This window comes from Crassostrea angulata, chromosome 6 (genome assembly GCF_025612915.1).
Source record: "Crassostrea angulata isolate pt1a10 chromosome 6, ASM2561291v2, whole genome shotgun sequence".
NCBI lineage: Eukaryota > Metazoa > Mollusca > Bivalvia > Ostreida > Ostreidae > Magallana > Magallana angulata.
Genome location: NC_069116.1, coordinates 26,269,477 through 26,282,030, shown reverse-complemented (window position 1 = coordinate 26,282,030; position 12,554 = coordinate 26,269,477). Strand labels below are relative to the sequence as shown.

At 34.2% G+C, this 12,554-nt stretch overlaps 1 pseudogene; it reads right to left on the bottom strand.

Annotated features, from left to right (window-relative positions):
* Positions 1–421: 421 nt before the first annotated feature.
* On the bottom strand, positions 422–11,510 carry LOC128187993 (twitchin-like; annotated as a pseudogene).
* Between the last annotated feature and the right edge of the window lie 1,044 nt (positions 11,511–12,554).

The window sequence follows — 12,554 nt, the reverse complement described above, 5'->3', positions numbered from 1 at the left end:
CTAAACACTTCATACATTTCATTTTTGAATCCTACTGTTTAAGTAGCTTTCAGTTTGTATTTCTAACAAAGTCTTTGACTTGTTTCCAGGTTCGATTTTTCAAACTCTCTTCTTTTTGAAGAGCCAGGTCAGAGTCGTGTTTTTGGCAGGGTCCTTAGATTTAAAAACTGGCCCATTCGCCTCTTAACTGCTGCTTTCTCAGCTACTGTCCAAGGTTTTCTTTTCCCACTTATTCTTTTAAAACCTGGAAGTATAACACAACAAATTACAACTTACAAGTTCAACTGCCTTAATCAAATAGCATATTGACATAAAATCCAGCTTCAAAAATACATAAACATGCATTACTCTTGCGTGGCTATTTTGTATGGCAGAAGCTTATACTTTAGTTTTTTGTTTACTTTCTGTTTTAATTCAGACAAATACCTCTTTGCTTTTTTAGTTCTTTGCTTGGGGGATCTTCTTTATCTCCAGTTCAAAACACCATTTCTAGACAATCATAAAACAAAATCATAAGAAACAGTAGCTGGTGATGTCTGGGGTCACTTTGGTGACTGCAGACTAGGATCCATTATTAGGGTCCCTCATTTCAATATAGTAAGCTGTTAGAGGAGATCTGCCATCATTCTTGCTGGGTTTCCAGGCTAACACCAAAGAGGTTTTCTGAATGTCTGAGGGTATGACTGGACCATCTGGTGGCAATGGTTTTTCTGAAAATGCACATAAAATACACTACAGAAAAAAATCAAAGTACTCAAAATACATGTGTATTGAAAACGTTTTCATGAAATGGCATTGTTACAGACTAAATAAACCCAGTGCTTTCGATGGCAGACCTAATCAAAGATCATGTAAATACAAAAATTTGGTTAGCCTCATTCATACACCAAGCTTTGTAAATACAGTGTATGAAGTGCTTAATCAGTGAGTTTTAGCTCAAGTTTACCTGGAGGTCTATTTGGAACAACAGACGTGTCCAGTTCACAGGTTTCTTCTTGTCCTTTCTGGTTCAGGACAGTTATAGAAAAGAAATACTCTTGGTCTTCATCAAGTTTGGGGACCTTGTAAGACGTCTCAATGGCCTTTAGAGTGGCCACCTCCTCCCAGTCACCATCAGAGCCTCTCTTCTGCTTCGATCACCACATACCCTGTCACCTTGGAGCCTCCATCTGAAGACAGGGATTTCCAATCCAGTGTCACAAAATCGGGACCAAGTTTAGACACTTTGATTTGTCTTGGTGAAGATAGAACATCTAAAGAGAAACAAAGATATTTAACCAGTAATCATACATTATCTTACACACATAAGCATACATTTCAACATATGTAGGCTCTTACCTATCTTCCTCTTAAGTCTCACAGGTTCTTTGGTCTCTAGTGGTGAGACTTGTCCCTCCTCATTAACAGCAGACACTCTGAACAGATAGTCAATGAGGTCTTTGGGAGAGTATTTGGTGGTGTTGTAATCCACATTGGCCACTTTGCTCCATCTCGCTCTGGTGCTAGGTCTGGACTCAATATCATAGCCTGTGACTGGAGAACCGTTATCTTTTGTTGTTGGCTTCCATTCTAAGTCAGCAGATGAAACAGTGAGATTGGACACACTGAATGGTCCCTTAGGGGCAGATGGTTTGTCTGAAACAACAAGAAATCTGTGAGTCAATACTCACTAGTTATACCCCACCCTGATGTGAATATACAAAATAAACACAGTTGTAATGTAACAGAAAGTGGATATTAGATGTGCTAAAAAATGAATCCAATTAAATGGAATGCCTACCACTAAACAAAGAGTACGTGTGTTAAAATCTCTAGCAGCTGCGATGAGCAATTGCTGAGAAAACTAACGACAATTTATTTTGAATTCAAGTCTAAAAATACATAAGAAAGTGACATCGAATTTGTACAAAAATGAATCCCACCATATGTCATATGCCTATACAATGAGTGTGTTAAAATCTCAAGCAACTGTATAAATAATAGTTGCCAATTTAAGAAGAATGTGACAGAAATTTGTTACCAACATACAGACAGATGAACAAACAGACCCAGATGGATAGAACAGTATATCCCCCTCTCGTTTGGAGTAGGGGTAAAATAAAAATCTCACTGGTTAGAAAATAAATTTAAAAGTAAAACAATACGAAACAAGAGGCCCGTGGGCCACATCGCTCACCTGAGGAACAATAGGTATGATAAAATCAGCTTAATGGAGTCATAATACAAACAATCTGGACAATGTACAATAATACATGTAGATCCTGTATAAATAAAATCCATTTTTCCCCCTGGATATTCTTATGTTTATAATCATTAGTCCCTTTTCTAACAGGATGATTTTATAGTCATATCACATGATGAGTATTGCAGTTCTCAAAAAGATCCTTAATAATTGTATATATATGGGATATAAAGCTACATCAAACTCTGAACCTTCTTGTAAGACCGAAGAATTGTCCTTGAGCCAAAGTCTTAACAATAAAGAATCATCTGGCTATTAGTAAGATTTTTAAAGATTTACTCTATATATTCCTATGTAAAACTTTAACACAACACCCCCCCAATGTGGCCCCACCCTACCCCTAGGGATCATGATTTTCACAACTTACAATCTACACTACCTGAGGATGCTTCCACACAAGTTTCAGCTTTCCTGACTGATTAGTTTCTGAGAAGAAGATTTTTAAAGATTTACTATATATATTCCTATGTAAAACTTCAACCCCCATTGTGGCCCCACCTTACCCCCAGGGGTCATTATTTTCACTACTTGGAATCTAAACTACCTGATGATGCTTCCACTCAAGTATCAGCTTTCCTGGGTGATCAGTTTCTGAGAAGAAGATTTTTTAAAGATTTATCTATATACCTATGTAAAACTTCGACCCCCATTGTGGCCCCACCCTACCCCCGGGGGTCATGAATTTCACAACTTTGAATCTACACTACCTGAGGATGCTTCCACTCAAGTTTCAGCTTTCCTGGCTGATTAGTTTCTGAGAAGAAGATTTTTAAAGATTTACTCTATATATTCCTATGTAAAACTTCGACCCTCCATTGTGGCCCCACCCTACCCCCAGGGGTCATGAATTTCACAACTTTGAATCTACACTACCTGAGGATGCTTCCACACAAGTTTCAGCTTTCCTGGCTTTATGGTTCTTGAGAGGTGATTTTTGAAAAATTCTCGAAATTTTTCATTAATTTCTAATTATCACCCCTTGAAAACAGGTGTGACCCTTAATTTTCACAACTTTGAATCCCCATTGCCCAAGGATGATTTGTGCTAAGTTTGGTTGAAATTGACCCAGTAGTTCTTGAGAAGATGCTGAAAATGTGAAAAGTTTACGGACAGACGGACGACAGACAAAATGTGATCAGAATAGCTCACTTGAGCTTTCAGCTCAGGTGAGCTAAAAACCAATAATTCTGCAAAAATGCATATGTGCTTAGAATTTAAAAACATAGGTAATCACAGATTACAAAGCTCACCGAGACGAGACATCACCCTTATGAGACTTCACCTTTATGAGACCACCTTTATCATATTAAATGAAAATCATACTTTATGATCTTGGATATTCATGGATTCTGTTTTGACACAATATCGTATATCATCTGTTGTATTGTATTATAATCATATGTTCATATGTTAGTCAATACAATAATATAAAATTAAATCTTGCATCATATATCATATATACAATATATATCATATAATACAATAGAATACCGTAAAAAACATTGATGAGATATGATATTGTAACGTATGATATGACATTGTATTGTGTTAAACGTTATTGTATTTGATCACATAATACAATATCATAATATATAAAACAATATAGTATTATATTACAATATCATATTACATAATACATCATAACATTAAAACAAATGATATTATATTGTATATATATATTGTATCATATGATACAATTTAATTTGATACAACATTGTATCGTATCAAATGATACAATATTATGTGATAAGTAAAATATTATATAATACAATATTATATTATACATATTGTATCATATGATACAATAATATATTTTACAATATCATACAATACAATTTCATGTGATGTGATAATATATCATATTATAAACCAATATCATATTATACAATATTGTAGGATACGATATAATATAATATTACAGTATCATATTATACAATTTCATGTGATATAATTCTATATAACAGAAACTTATATCATACTATACAATATCGTATGATTCTGTAACAATATTATAGAAAATACAATATTGTAGCATAGGATACAATATTATATTTTGCAATATCTTATGTAACAGTATCATGTTATAAAATAATAAATTAATTATACAATATAATATTACACAATATTGTATCATAATATACAATACTATACATAATGATATCATGATACAATATCATAACATAAAATATCAAAAAAATTGATACAATATCATATCATATCATATAACTTTTTATAATATTACATAAGATATTATATTGTATCATATTAAACAATATTGTTTCATTCTATACAATACTATATCATAGGAATCATGTTATATCATTTATCAACAACCACATCTATCTATCGAGCAGGTTTGAGTGAGGTAGATTTCTTTAGCATCCTTGATAATGGAGATCTGGCTCTGCATCTGAAGCAACCTCTGTGTTTCATTTATAATATAGTTAAATCAACTATGCAAGCTTTCATCTATAAAACATGTGACCTGTTCCAAAAAAACTAAACCTCATCCAGCATCCGAAACCTACGGCTCAGATTCAGCATTCAAGCCTGCCAGGTGCATCAGTATACATAAGATGCATCTCCATGCAAGTTTGGTGAAGTTCAGACCAGTAATAACTAAGATATCATCATCAGAGAGCACTAGCAATTAAAACCTTAACCTGCTCCAGCATCCGCAACCTTTGGCTCAGATTCAACATTTATGCCTGTCAGGTGCATCTGTATCATAAGACACACCATCCGTTCAAGTTTGGTGAAGTTAGGACCTGTAATAACTAAGATATATTTTTTAGCATCCTTGATAATGGAGATCAAGCTCTGCATCTGAAGCTTCCTCTGTGATTCATTCATATTACAGTTTAATCAACTATGCAAGTTTGAAAAAGTACTATTATCTATTAAACATGTGACCTGTTCCAATAAACTTAACCATTTCCAGCATCTGAAACCTATGGCTCAGACTCAGCATTCAAGCCTGTCCGGTGCATCAGTATCATAAGACGCACCATCCATGGAAGTCTGGTGAAGTTAGGACAATTGTAATAACTAAGATATAATCATCAGAGGGCACCTGTTTCAAAAACTTTAACCAGCTCTAAAAACCTTAACCTCCTCCAGCATCCGAAACCTATGGCTCAGATTCAGCATTCAAGCCTGTCTGGTGCATCAGTATCATAAGACGCACCATCCATGCAAGTCTGGTGAAGTTAGGACAAGTAGTAACTAAGATATAATCATTAGAGGGCACCTGCAACAAAAACTTTAACCAGCTCTAAAAACCTTAACCTCCTTCAGCATCTGTAGCCTATAGCTCAGATTCAGCACCCAAGCCTGACTGGTGCATCATTATCATAAGACACACCATCAATGCAAGTTTGGTGAAGCACGTACAAGTAGTAACTAAGATATAATCATTAGAGGGCACCTGCAACAAAAACTATAACCAGCTCTAAAAACCTTAACCTCCTTCAGCATCTGTAGCCTACAGCTCAGATTCAGCACCCAAGCCTGACTGGTGCATCATTATCATAAGACACACCATCAATGCAAGTTTGGTGAAGTACGGACCAGCAGTAACTAAGATATTGCTATCAAAGGGCACCTGCAACAAAAACTTTAACCTGCTCTAAAAACCTTAACCTCCTCCAGCATCCGAAACCTATAACTCAGATTCAGCACTCAAGCCTGTCTGGTGCATCAGTATCATAAGACACACCATCCATGCAAGTTTGGTGAAGTACGGACCAGTAGTAATTTAGATATTGCTATCAAATGGCACCTGCAACAAAAACTTTAACCTGGTCCAACAACCTAAACCTCCTCCAGCATCTGAAATTTAGGACTGAGATTCAGCATCCAAGTCTTTCAAGTCCATACGTAGGTCCAGATGCATCATCCATGCAAGTTTGGTGAAGATAGGACAAGTAATAGCTTAGATACAGGACCTGCAACAAAAACTTTAACCAGGTTCGGACGCCGACGGTATAGCATAAGCTCCCCCTGACTTCGTCTCGGTGAGCTAAAAAGGAATGTTGTCAGTAATAAAGACCACTGTAATATTACAATTTAAGCTAGACTTACCAGGTTTTGTTTTCTCCTAAATAAATTGATTTGCATTCAATGAATAATACTGTACAAAATCTGACTATTTATTTTTAAAGAATACGCCAGCCACCAGCCTCCTTGTGATGGAGGGTATACCTATAAGTTATCAAAATCTAACTTTTAAAAGCAAATTTTCACTGTACCTTAGAATTCCATGGATAAGACTTGAGCCCATAGTCATATATAATAGCTCTTCTACCTCATGTATATCTCTGTTGTGAATAATAGTAAAATTTGATAGTCAACTAAAGTTTTGTAACCAATTACTTTTATTTATTTAAACAAGTACATTCCATTATACACTTGTTGACAGGGTATAACATGTATAAGGACAATAGGGGTGAAATATCAAAAATTTTGATTTAATTCAATTCAAAATTAGTGAACATATTTCTGTATAAGACATTCATTATGATTGGTTACTGTTTGTCAAATAATACAATCTAAATTCATGCGACATAATGCCCCTTTAGAATGGACATCAATGTTACTACACGTACTATAATTTACTGGTAAAAAAATTGGGTTGATATATTGCTAACATTTTAATTGTTACCACATTGGACCAGTTTGAAATGATATCAAAATACCATAACATGGAAGACATAGCATCTTCGCTAGCCAAATGTCCGATTCATTATTCTCATCTCCCCCTGGGCAGATTTAGCCAACTTCAACATAACAATAAAAAAATGTTGGCCTAATCATGATAATTAATTCAGTATCAGTAATCCTAGTACACAGTAAACAGGTAAAATTATTTTGTAAATACCTGGTTGCAAAAAGACAGAGCACTTCCCCATTTAATTTCATTTTGCAGTTGATCTCTTTCTTGCTCCCATGGTTCACAAGCCTAATCCCAATCTCCCATCTTCTTCTGATGCACCAACACTATAAATGATCGAGTTAAATAAATTGCTTCCATTAATAAAAGATTCATCCCAAAATATATGTATATAATACTAGAAGAACTCATTTAGTAAAAAGTTGGATAGAGCCTTTGTTTAAATCAAAGAAATCAAAATAATATAGGCTTGTGTAAACTATTATAGATTTTTTTAAGACATGTTAAAAATTTAAGATTACAAAATATAAATATACATCTATCAGAAATGCATGTTAGGCCTTACAGTACTTGACAATGTTTTCATATATTCATATTTTTTCTTTCTCTGTCACACAAACAAGAAGCAAATGCATGCAATCAATTCCTGGTTATTATATATAAGCATAGTACTGCACAACACAACACAACACAACACTCTCATTATTATAATATTATGCAGACTGTTGTATACTAATATGCTTTGCTAAGTAGTTGTGATGTTTGTTCATGTACATGTGATGAGGAGTAAATTTTAGTGTATTAGTTGTAATTATTATAGTGATTTTAGAATGCATTATTCAGGCAATTCAAGCTGTACGTGTTAGGGTAATTAAGAATGAAGCAAATTAACGTCTAGAGTGGTCAAGTTTTATGAGTTAGCTTTTGATTATCGGAGCCTTGGGTGCTATTGTTTGCAGAATGTCCTGCCATTTTTAATTTCAAGCGTTTTTTCAACGTTGATGTAATAAACAGATATGTCCAAACATTTCTCTGCCTAAATTTTAAATAAAAAGATGATCTGAAGAAAAAAAAACGAAAATTGAACACCCTCGCTAATAAAATGGCCAAAAAAAAAGTTTTGAGATGGCAGTATTTTTCAGGGTCGGTTCGGAAAGCAGAAACAAACCTATTTTTTTTTTTAGGCCTTTAAGATTTTTATAGAGTTAGAGTGATGTAGAAATGGAACTAGTTTATCAATAGATTGAAGCTAATGATCTGAGATAGTCATCAATTGGAGCCAGAGTAGTATAACAGAGAGGGGATTTTTATTTGGGATTTAAACAGTGCACGGGAATAAATAAAGTATGTAATTTGACTACCCCCTGGGATGATGTAAATAAAGTTGTTAATAGATTCATTTGTCTTTGCGAGATTCAGTGATGGAAAAATATGTTTTAAATTAATTACCGTAAGAGAAATGACAGCTATCTCTGTGACAACATTATGTAGTCCATAAAAAAAATTAGTACAAGGTGTTCACTTTTCTAAAATCTTTGAATGCTGAATTTTCCAACTGCTGGAACCCTTGACTATATACCGCCATAAAACCAGACAAATATGTTTAGCTATACTTGATTAAGCCATGGCCTGGCATTAAACCATAATCCATATATTTAGGTAGGTAAGAAAACAAAAAAGTATTTCATGAGAATCTATATACACTACCACAAATCTCTGTAAAAAAATCTGTAGCCAGAGAGAACCCTTCTTCCAAGTTCTCACCTTCCTTCTTTGTTATAACCTTTCCTGTATACACTAACAAAAAGTCGCCTGCATTTCTGCGGACAGTTGTTCTGACTCCTCTGCCTATAATACATAATATCAGCGTACAGGAAGCTACATGGAAATTATAAAGTAATTGTTGATTTCAATTTATATGTTATTGTCATATGTACATGTATATACTATTAGATGAATTGCACTGATATCATGTCAAAGAATTTGTACAAAAGAAATTTTTTGTATTTTTGCAGAACAATAGCTCCACGTGAAATTCAGGTTGACGGACCGTAGAGCTACAGTTCCACCCATGCAAAAATTGTATATTTATTGCACACAAAAAGTTCCACATGGTTTTGAACTAATTAAACTAATTTAGAAACATATTCTGTGAAAATTTTAATACCGAAAATGGTCTTCCACAATGATGAATCTACAGAAGTCACTAGTCAACTTAATTTTTTATTCAATATTACATGTACTTCCTTGGAAAATGAAGTTCCTTGGTTTTAAATTTAATGTATGTATATTTGTGCAGCTATCAGCGGGCCATGTAGCAGAATTTATTGATATGGAGTAATACCTGTTGATAACCATGAAGCACGCAAAAGTAATTGTAGGATTCATGAAATATTTAACTCACAATAGAGGAATAATACCAACTAAATTGGTCTCCAAACAAAATTCAGAAGTATAATTTAGGGCAATTCAAAAATTTTTCCTTACCTTTGTTCTCAAATAAACTTATATTAAATCCTGGTGGATCAATATTCTTTTCACTCCATTTCCTTGACTCTTCATGGGAATAACTCTTTTTCGATCTTTTCTTGACATGGTTTTCAATATGCTAAAGCACATCCATTATTTGGTTTGTTTACTGTTTTCCACACTGCAAAGATTGAGAGATTATAGTATTAAATCCCTGTAGTTTATAAAACAGTTTTCTCTGTGTATAATCACAAATTTTAAACTGGTGATCATAAAAGTAAACAGAAAAAAACCTTATCATTCTGTCGAATAACAAGAAACTGTTAGATAACTTTTATAGATGAGTCTAAATAGTAGTTATGGGTGTGGGAACATAATAATGTTTATACCATTTGACTGTCCTTAAAGGCCGAACATTTTTACCGGGTGGTAAATCTCAGGTGAGGGCGGGGCTTAATTTCTAGAGGTGTAAAAGCCTCCGGGGCTTGCAGTCTACCCGCGGTCGTGAACGCTGCTAATCATTATGTACACAAGAAGCGAATTAATACACAGGAAACAAGCATTCTGAGAGTATTGCATAAGCAATACACGTCCCCTACCGGTTTGTGGAAATTGTGAAAACAATGCACTTTTATGCAGAATATCGAACCCGAACATTAAAAAATTGGAATATAAAAAATTATTTTTCTCAAAAATATGTCAACCAGACGCTACAAATGTGTAAACTTGATCTGTAGTTTGACATTTTGAAGCTGTTAAGCAAATTTCATATTATTCCTCAAAAGCATTAAGAAAAAAAGTATGGAAAACTGAAGTGGGACAGACAGACAGACGGACGCAGAGGAAAGCTATAGTCCCCTCCGGTGAAAACCAGTAGGGGACTAATAAATAATCAGTCAGAATTGGTCTTAGTTTGAATATGTTATTGTTCTAATGACCATACGAAGCAATTTTTTTACGGAAATGTTATGCATTGTCCGAATTACACGTGTATAAAGTACAATTTAAAAAAATCATTTAATTAATTCTGCTCTAAAAATGTGACTCAGTACATTGTGTTTAGCACTTGACATATTGTTTAGGAAGTCAATTTTAATAAATATAATTGTATAAGAAAACCACTATATAGTAGGAATATGGAATGTAAAGGCAGCCTTTTTACGATGACAGTATTATTGGAGTTCGTTTTCCATGTAGTGACGTTTTCGTGCAAAAAGTTCTAGTTGAGTGTATTTCCAGTAAATACATGCAGCTCTAATAGCTCATAAGATTGTTTAATTTTTTATTTTTTTTTACATGTTTTGGAGCTGCTCATGCATCTTCGTGGAATTTAGTAGGTCACATACATTCAACATGATTCAAATATAAATTGCGTATTTTCAAGCGGCATCATTTTGAAGTCTGTACACTGTACAGGTAAAAAAGGGGGCGTTTGTAAAATCGGCCTTTAAACTTTAACAATGTAAAGAACAAATAGACGCTGCGATTTCAATGGGTGTTTTATTTTTAATGATGGTGTAATGTGTCTCATGAGCTCAACTTTTGTCAAGGGTTTGTGCAAGAAATAACAATAAGCCTCATTATTGTGAAAATGGGTTTCTTCTTTAGCTAACAATTAAGTTTTTTCAAACATTATTTTTTAATTTAAACCAAAATTGTGTATAATAAATCCTGACGGTTAGAGCATCACAACATTCAATGTTTCAATGTGTCAAGTGGGAGCTTCGTCAAAAGCAGGAGAGAGAGAGAGAGAGAGAGAGAGAGAGAGAGAGAGAGAGTTTAAAAACGACGAAGGATTGGACACATCCTCTCAACGTCAACGATAATCCGAGATTCCTCTGACTCTCCCCCGCAAGTCACAATATAAAAGCGGGGTTAGAGTCAGAGGAATCTCGGATTACGTCAACGAGTGGACTTCATGCAGGACCCATGACGGGATGGTACCCCTAACGAATCGATCGTTTCGGCAAAAATAGATTAAACCCCCCTTCACACAGGCAAACATAAGGATAAATACCTTCCGACGGCTCTAGCTGCAAAAGATGTTGTAAGGTGTTTCGTATCTAGTGTTTACTAGTTGGAAAGATAGACATGCATTCAATTTTCGCCATTTTGATGATCCTTAACGCAGGCGCAAAAAGGTATCGGGTTCGTTCGCCCTATCTACCTGTTCGCCCGACCGAGTCCGTTCGCCATAATTGGAACGTAGCATCGGGGGGGGGGGTGCAAATCAACAAAATAGGCATAATAACGATTGGTGAATTACGTCTTTTTTTTTAGCTTGTCAATGTTGAAATAATTACGTCTTAAACATTTAAAAAAAAGAATACTGTGATTTCAATTCAAGTCAGTTAAAGAAAATAAAGAGGTTTTCATTTTTTTTTGTCTTTTTCATCCAACATTTATCACCGATGTTATATTTTTAATTCCGTTAACAATGTTTACAATTGTTCAATAAAACTAAATTTTCTTTAAATAACTGACTTTAACCGAAATCAAAGTATTCTTTTTTTATTTAAACTGAAAATTATGGAAAGCTTTTTTCTATATGTTCGCTTTGTTTTGAAAACAGTTTAATCCAATGAGGATACGAGCAGCGGATTTTTTTATTCAGAATAATAGTTTTTATAGCCCTAATTTTATCAAAAGAATCTTATTTATAATTAATAATTAATCTTCTAAGTTGGCCATGCAGCTACATGTAGGTCAATCTGGACACTAGAATATATGTGTTGAATCCACTGAATGCGGTTTTTTGTCTTATGTAATTTGAAACTTTATTCAGTTCAGAAACCCGGTATCTTATTAAACCGACATATTTTGTTAATTTCAAGCGGAAATATAACGTACAGTACAAGTTAAAATTCATAATAATTTATCATATGAACTAAATATAACTAAATAGGATAAATATCATGTTTGGTACAAAGTGGTAACTAAGGTAGCAATTTCGAGTTTGATGCTTAGCATTAAAAATGTAGGCTAGGTATATCTACGTAGCGGCTTGGCTAGCTTTCTGTTCAACAGCGTAGCTGCTACGTATCCCCACGTAGTCACTACGATCCTGAACGCAGCCCTGTTTTTTTCTCTTTTAGATTTCACGGCCTTATTTTTTTAGTGGAATCCGCGCCTGGCATAATATAATTTATTAAAGCAGATGTTATTATATTT